At 48.5% G+C, this 7,037-nt stretch overlaps 1 pseudogene; it reads right to left on the bottom strand.

Moving 5' to 3' along the window:
* Positions 1-5,047: 5,047 nt before the first annotated feature.
* On the bottom strand, positions 5,048-5,628 carry LOC148121663 (large ribosomal subunit protein eL24 pseudogene; annotated as a pseudogene).
* Between the last annotated feature and the right edge of the window lie 1,409 nt (positions 5,629-7,037).

The raw sequence follows: 7,037 nt of genomic DNA on the forward strand, positions 1-7,037 counted from the left end.
TTCCTCCTGTACCCCCATATCCCTCTGTCCCTTCCATACCCCATCTCTCTGTGTCCCTCCTGCACCCCCATCTCTCTGTCCCTCCTACACCCCATCTCTCTCTGTCCCTTCTGTATCCCCATCTCTTTCTGTCCCTCCTGCACCCCATCTCTCTCTGTGTCCCTTCTGCACCCCCATCTCTCTGCCCTTCCTGTACCCCATTTCTCTCTATCCTTCATGTACCCCATCTCTCTCATGTCCCTCCTACACCCCCATCTCTTCCTGTTTTTGAGACAGGGTCTGGCTCTATAGGCCAGGTGGTCTTGAACTCTGGACAATCCTCCTGCCTGTGCCTTCCGAGCACTGGGTTACAGGCATACACCACCACATGTGGTTTTTCTTTCCATTCTCTATAACACTGCCACACAGCAGAAGTGTTAAAAAATTATTATTATTGGCTTTTTGAGATGGGGCCTCACGCTGCCTAGACTAAGCTCAAGCTCAGTATGCGGCCAAAGAGGACCTGGTCTTCTGCACCTCCTGCCCCTGCCCCCCAGGTATCAGAACTACCGGCATGCACAGCACACCTGGCTAGCAGGGGTCAATTTTAATGATGAATTGTAAGTTTCCTCATTAAAAGATTTCAAGATGTAGCGTCTAAAAACTTCTCACTGAGCCCTAGATAATTTAGATTCTTCTCTGACAACACCATTTCGCTGCCTTGTGTTTTGCATTTAGGTCCACGAGCTAGTGTTTGTGAGAGACAACATCAGGCCTATGTGTAGATTCTTTTTTTCTTTTATAATACGGGTGTTCAGTCATCCCCAGCACCATTTGAGAAAGCTGCCCTTCCTCCATCAAATGGCCTCTGATCCTCTGTCAAAAACCAGCTAATAGAGTTTGTGAATTAAGTTTTGAGGTGTTTGCTCCTGTCCAATGGTTCTGCTTGTTCTCACTCTAATACCATACTGCCTTGATTGGGGTAGTTTTTTAAAATTAGAATACACACACACACACACACACACACACACACACACACACGTGTGTGCGCGCATGCGCGTGCGTATATACATAGAGAGAGTGTGTGTGTGTGTGTAGGAGGACCTTGAGTTCCAAGCTAGCCTGAGCTATATAGGGAGGCCCGTGCCCCCTGCCCCCAGAAGAATGGTCTTGTTTCTTGTTCTAGCTTTAACAGAAAATCCCTGGTTTTCTACTGTGCAGTACGATGCTAGTATAAGCTCTACTGAGCTGAGGACAAATCCCTCTGACTCTGACTTGCTTTGTACATGAGTGGCTGCTTGATTTTACGGAATTCTTTTTGCTTATTATGGATTTGAGAAGAGATCAGTGAGTACACTGGGGTACACCTGTGCTGGCCTGCGACACATGGTCTATGTATATCAGCATGGAGGAGAGGCCTGGAGAGACGGCTCAGGGCTTAAGAGCACTGGCTGCTCTTGTGGAGGACCCGGGCTCCTTTCCCAGCACCCAGATGGCAGCTCATAACCGGCTGTAACTCCAGTTCCTAGGGGATCTGATGCCCTCTCCTGGCCTTTGTTGGCAACTGCATGCACATGGTGCACAGACATACAGACAGACAAAACAATAACACACATAAAATTTTAAAAAATCTTTGAAAATTGAAGGAGAATACCACATAGCACACACAGGTCCCATACCTGGACTCCTGGACTCATGTCTGAACTCTACCTGTGGCAGTCGTGTAAACTCTAGTAAGTGGCTTACTTTCTCCATTGTAACATCTGTACTACTACTACGTGTACTACGTGTACTACGGTTCTGTAGCGCCTGTACTATGTGTATTACAGTACTACGCCTGTAGCCTGAGCTGGGCAAGGGACTGGAGATTGAAACACACACACACACACACACACACACACGGTCATCCTTGAATCAAGAACGCTAACTTTATTGTGTTCCAGGGCTGCTTATATTGGGTCTCTCTGACCAGTGACCACGCCCTAGCCCTCGGAGTTTTTCAGCTCCAAGCCACCAGAAACCACGTCCCTGCCATCAGGGTCTTGTGCTCAGAGCAGCTGCAGGAAAACAAGTTGTTTACAGGAAATTCAGGGTCTGGGCGTCCACAGCCCCCAACACTAGTGTCTCATTTTCCTCACCTGTAAAATAGAAATGATGATGGAGTCTCTGCCTAGAACTAGGGATCAAATTCACAAATTGTTTATAAAATGCTGTTTTACAAGCACTCGGGATATGGCAAGTATCATACAGGTATCAAAGCTCACTAACGACATGATTGCCACTATTATGCCATTGTTATTTTGTTGTTGTTGGTTTTTGAAGTGTCTCGTTATATATCTTTGGCTGGCCTTGAACTCATAGACTTCCAATTGCCTCTGCCTCCCAAGTGCTAGGAATCAAGTCATGAGCTACTGCACCTGGCTAATATGCTATTTTTAAAAAAGATTTATTTTTAGCATAATTATTGTTGTTGTTGGTTTTTGGTTTTTCAAGACAGGGTTTCTCTGTCTAACAGCTCTCTCTGTCCTGGAACTCACTTTGTAGACCAGGCTGGTCTCAAACTCACAGAGATCCACCTGTCTCTGTCTCCTGAGTGCTGGGATTAAAAGCGTGCACCACCACTGCCTATTTTCATTATTTTTAAATTACGTGCATGCTGTGTGAGACTATGTTTGGGTAGGTACATATGAGCACAGGTGCCATTCGAGTCCAGAAGATGATGTTTGAGCCCTTGGAACTGGGGTTACTGGGAGTTGTGGTCTCCCCGACAAGAGTACTGGGAACTGAACTTGGGTCTTCTCCAATACAAGGGCAATATGTGCTCTTAACTGCAGAGCCATCTCTCCAGCTCCCTAATTTATTAATACTACCCAACACTATGGTCTTATGATTCATTTATTCATCCATCCATCCATCCATCCATCCATCCATCCGTCTGTCTAGCTGTGTATAGGCAGGGTCTCATGTGACCCAGGCTGGCTCTGAACTCGATATTAAGCTGAGAATGACCTTGAACTTCTGATCCGTCTGCCTCCATCTCCCTGGTGCAGGTATTATTGGCATGTGCCACAAGGGTGGGTTTGTGCAGGGCCAGGGCTAGACTCCAGGGCCTTGTGTTTGCTGGGCCAGCGCTCCATCCATGGGTCGACATCCTCAGTAGGACTTGTTTTCAGTGTCAGTCAAATTTCCACATCAGAGAATCAGTTGAGAGCAGATGACCAGGTGCATTTGAGTCTGAATTGCAACTTGCCTGCTCTATGCTGTGGGGCAAGGGTCAGAGATTCTTTATACCTCAGTTGTAAGATTTCTGCATTGTAACAGCCCCACTTACCGGAGGGCCACAGGCGCTCCCTCTGTGAAGCTTGTAGAGTCACCCCTATTTGGCACCTGGGTACAGCCATCTTCTATTCTGGATGCCAGGTTTTCTGGTTTTATCTCCAGCTGGTGGCACCGAGGCTGTGTGGATAATGTCCACGGACTCAGGAGTCCCCGTGCAGGGTATATGTACTGGTTTACTCAACTATGGGGGTACCCCAGCGGCTTCCTGGACCTGACAGAACTCTCTCTATCACTGGAGATGTGCAAACGGAAGCTGGAGGTTTGGTAGGATTTTCTAGAAGTTTCTTGGTTGGCCAAGAGTTGGGAAATTTGGCTGGGTGAGGGGTTGGAGTATAAGAATCTGGGCAGACAGAGGAGTTGCCCCGGGGTCAGCCCTGATGCCCTTCTCCAGCTTTAGTGAGAGCCCCTTTGCGCCCTTGTTCCTATCCGCTTTATATTTTGAGGCTCCCAAGACTATTTTGTGGTTGTAATGGCTCATCACCGTTGTTAACTTGACCGGTTTCAGAATCGCCTAGGAGATGGGAGGCCGTCTCTGGGTGTGTCCGTAAGAGTCAGTCCAGAGGATTAACTGAGCGGGAAAGACTTGCTCAGCCTGTGGGTGGCACCATCCTTTGGCCTGGGGACCAGATGGGAGGAAAGGTGGTGGTGGGGGTACGGGTATCTGCCTTGCCTCTGCTTCCTGGTCCTCCACCAGGATAAACCAGACCCTCTGAAACCAGGCACAGAGCACAACCATCTAGATTCAGGGTGTTGGTGGCAGGCCTTTAGTCGTGGACTCAAGAATAATGACTATAACACAGGACAGGGGCCCGTCACGACGAAACATTCAAAACCATTGTCTAGTTTGCTAAGGGGAAACTGAGGCTCAGAGAGAGAGGCTATTTCTTACTGAAATCATGCTTTGACTCAGAGGGATAAATTGGTCCTAGAGTCCAGGATTCTAGCCTCCCAGCCTGCGGCTCACTCTGTTCCAACCTTGTCCCTCCCCACCATGCTGCCACATCCTGTCTCTGATGGACACCACCCCTCAGCTCCTTCCTCAGTTGGGGACATGGGTCTTGGGCTCACCTCTCCATTGTCTTGGCTGGTCTGGGCTATGGGGAGCTGTTGGTGTCCCCACAGTGATGAGAGGAACATGTAGCACACATTAAGGTGTCAACTCATTAATTTATTCATCCAACCCGGAGCATTTATTCAGAGCCTTTTGTGTTTGGGACATCTGCTAAGTTCAGGTGACACAGTGCTGTGTGCTGGAGTTTCTGGTCTTACACATCTTACAGTCTGGGGAAGATGAACAAATAGTTTCGTAAGAGTCTTAACTTAGTCAGGGAAGACTAACCATCGAAACAGTGCTATAATTTCGAGGTCTTAATGCAACATGGTATTTCTTTAGCTGTTCATAGGGAGCTGTGACTGCTATCACGTGTGACTTTACATCAGGTTGGTCCTCTGTACTCTCTCCATTCAGCCAGAGACAGGAGAGGAGAGTGAACACATAGTATCCCGTGGGAATTCAAGGCTAGGTCTGAACCCTCCCTCTATTAGCCAGAACTCAGGAGCCTGGACCTGCAGATTCCAAAGAAGCCTGGGAAATGTAGTCCAACAGTATACTCAGGAAGAAAAGACAATGGGTTTGTTGAACTGTGGAAGGATGTGTCAGTGTGATCACCTCTGTGTCAACTGGGGGTGTCACGTGGCAGCTCTGAAAGCGGGTACTAAAGTAGGTGACTTTTTTTTTTTTTTTAGAGTTTGAAATAGACTTTATTCAAAACTTTGATCTATGAACTACCAAGTTAGCGTTTTCCACCAACTCGGGGAGCAGAGACCTTCACAGGTTTCACAATCTTTTGTTTAGGTGCTGCTTTTGTAGGGGCCTTGGCAGCAGCCATTGCGGTCTTCTTGGATGCCTGTTTAGCCTTTTTTGCTTCCTTGGCAGCCCTGATGGCCTGCTCTCGCTGGACTTTCCTAACTTCTGGTTTCTGATTCCTCTTGGCCATTATATCAGCAAGGGATGCACCATTGATGGCCCGCTGGAATTTGACTGCGCGGCGGGTTCTTTTCTTTTGAATTTCTTCCGACTGTCCTTTTTTGTGTTTCCTTCTGTATAGGACAGTCCAGTTTATCTGCCGGGGATTTCTTTTGGACAGAAACGCGGACTCGCATTTTGCATTAATAAACTGGAAAACCTTTCCGTCGGTCCTGGCGTAGCGCCGTCCGTGTCCGGGGTAGATCTTGTACCCACTGAAACTGCACAGCTCGACCTTCATGATGAGAGCTGCCGCTCGGCCGGAGGAAAGATGGCGAAGAGAAAGAAAGCGTAGGTGACTTTTGACTGGCCATCCAACCTTGTTTTTCTTGGAGGGGGGGTATTTGCTTTAGATAGGGTCTAAAGACAGGGTCTCACTATGTAGCTTGACTGACCTAGAGCTCACTGTGTAGACCAGACTGGCCTTGAATTTACAGAGATCTGCCTGCCTCTGCTTCCCAAATGCTGGGATGAAAAGAGTATACCATTCTGCCTAGTCCCATCTTATTTTTTAAGATGGAGTACCTGAGAGTCACCAGTTAGGCTAAGTCCCCTGATGTGAGCAGGGCACTGTGGGAATGTGGCTGCAGCAGTAACGAGTTTATTCCTGAGGTCAGCAGTGTAAATAGTAGAAAAATGTATTTCCTGTTCCAAGCCAAATAAGCAAGTGGCAGCCAGTTGGCCAGGGGCCACCAACGGGATTTCAGCCACGCTGTGCCCTGCCTTTGGCTGGGGAGGAAGGGGCAGGAAAGTCATGCACAGCCTCTTCTTGCTGACGGTAGACTTCTCAGGGATCTCCTAGTATCCACCCAAGTCTGTCTTGAGTATGGTGGGGGCAGAGGCCGGTGAAGCTACCAGGGGTGGCATTAGGGCAGGCTGAACCACTGGCAAGTATCCTGGCTCCTGGCATGGTCCTTGGTGTGTGGTTAGTGATCAGGAGACACTGAAGACACGGACGGATGGGAGGGTGCCAGCCTCTCACTGGAAAGGACCAGAATCACATCAGCCGTTGATGGGTGGAGTCACTATCTTTGAAAAAAAAAAATTCTTTGGAAAAAATTAGAAGCTCGGTATAGGAATACTGCAGCGAATGGCTGGTTCAGCCTTGTGCAAACGGAACGCAACGTCCAAGAGGTGATCCAGGTAGGTGGATGCTTTCTCGGCAGTATGTAGATCTGTATTTCTCCTTCTCCCTCCTTCCTTCCTTCCTTCTCTCTCTCTCACTCTCTCTCTCTTTCTCTCCTCCTCCTCCTCCTCTTCCTCCTCCTCCTCTTCCTCCTCCTCTTTTGGAAACAGGGTCTCATGTATCCCAAGCTGGCCTTAGATTCGCACTGTAGCTGAGGGGATCAAACTCGGTGATTCAGGAGTATGCTGAGCAAATGCTCCAACAGCTGAGCTGCGTCCCCAGTGCTCTCTGCCTCCAGCACGCTCTCCGCTGCCTTTCCCTCACTCCTTTTCCAGGGGTATGCCTGGTGCTAAGAGGGGAGGGTGTTCTGGTTCACTGTTGTACCTCTGGAGTGGGGTCTGATGAAAGGGACCCCAGTCAGGCACTGTTATGTGAGTGTTGGGGTGGCACACAACCTGCAGATTTTATATTCTCGATGACAACTTCCCCCAGTCTTAAAATCCCTTTGACTAAAGTTCAGGGACAGACATCTTCGCACTGAACATGGTTCACGAAGCTGTTTTCTCA

The sequence above is a fragment of the Myodes glareolus genome, chromosome 6 (genome assembly GCF_982192425.1).
Source record: "Myodes glareolus chromosome 6, mMyoGla1.1, whole genome shotgun sequence".
NCBI classification, from domain to species: domain Eukaryota; kingdom Metazoa; phylum Chordata; class Mammalia; order Rodentia; family Cricetidae; genus Myodes; species Myodes glareolus.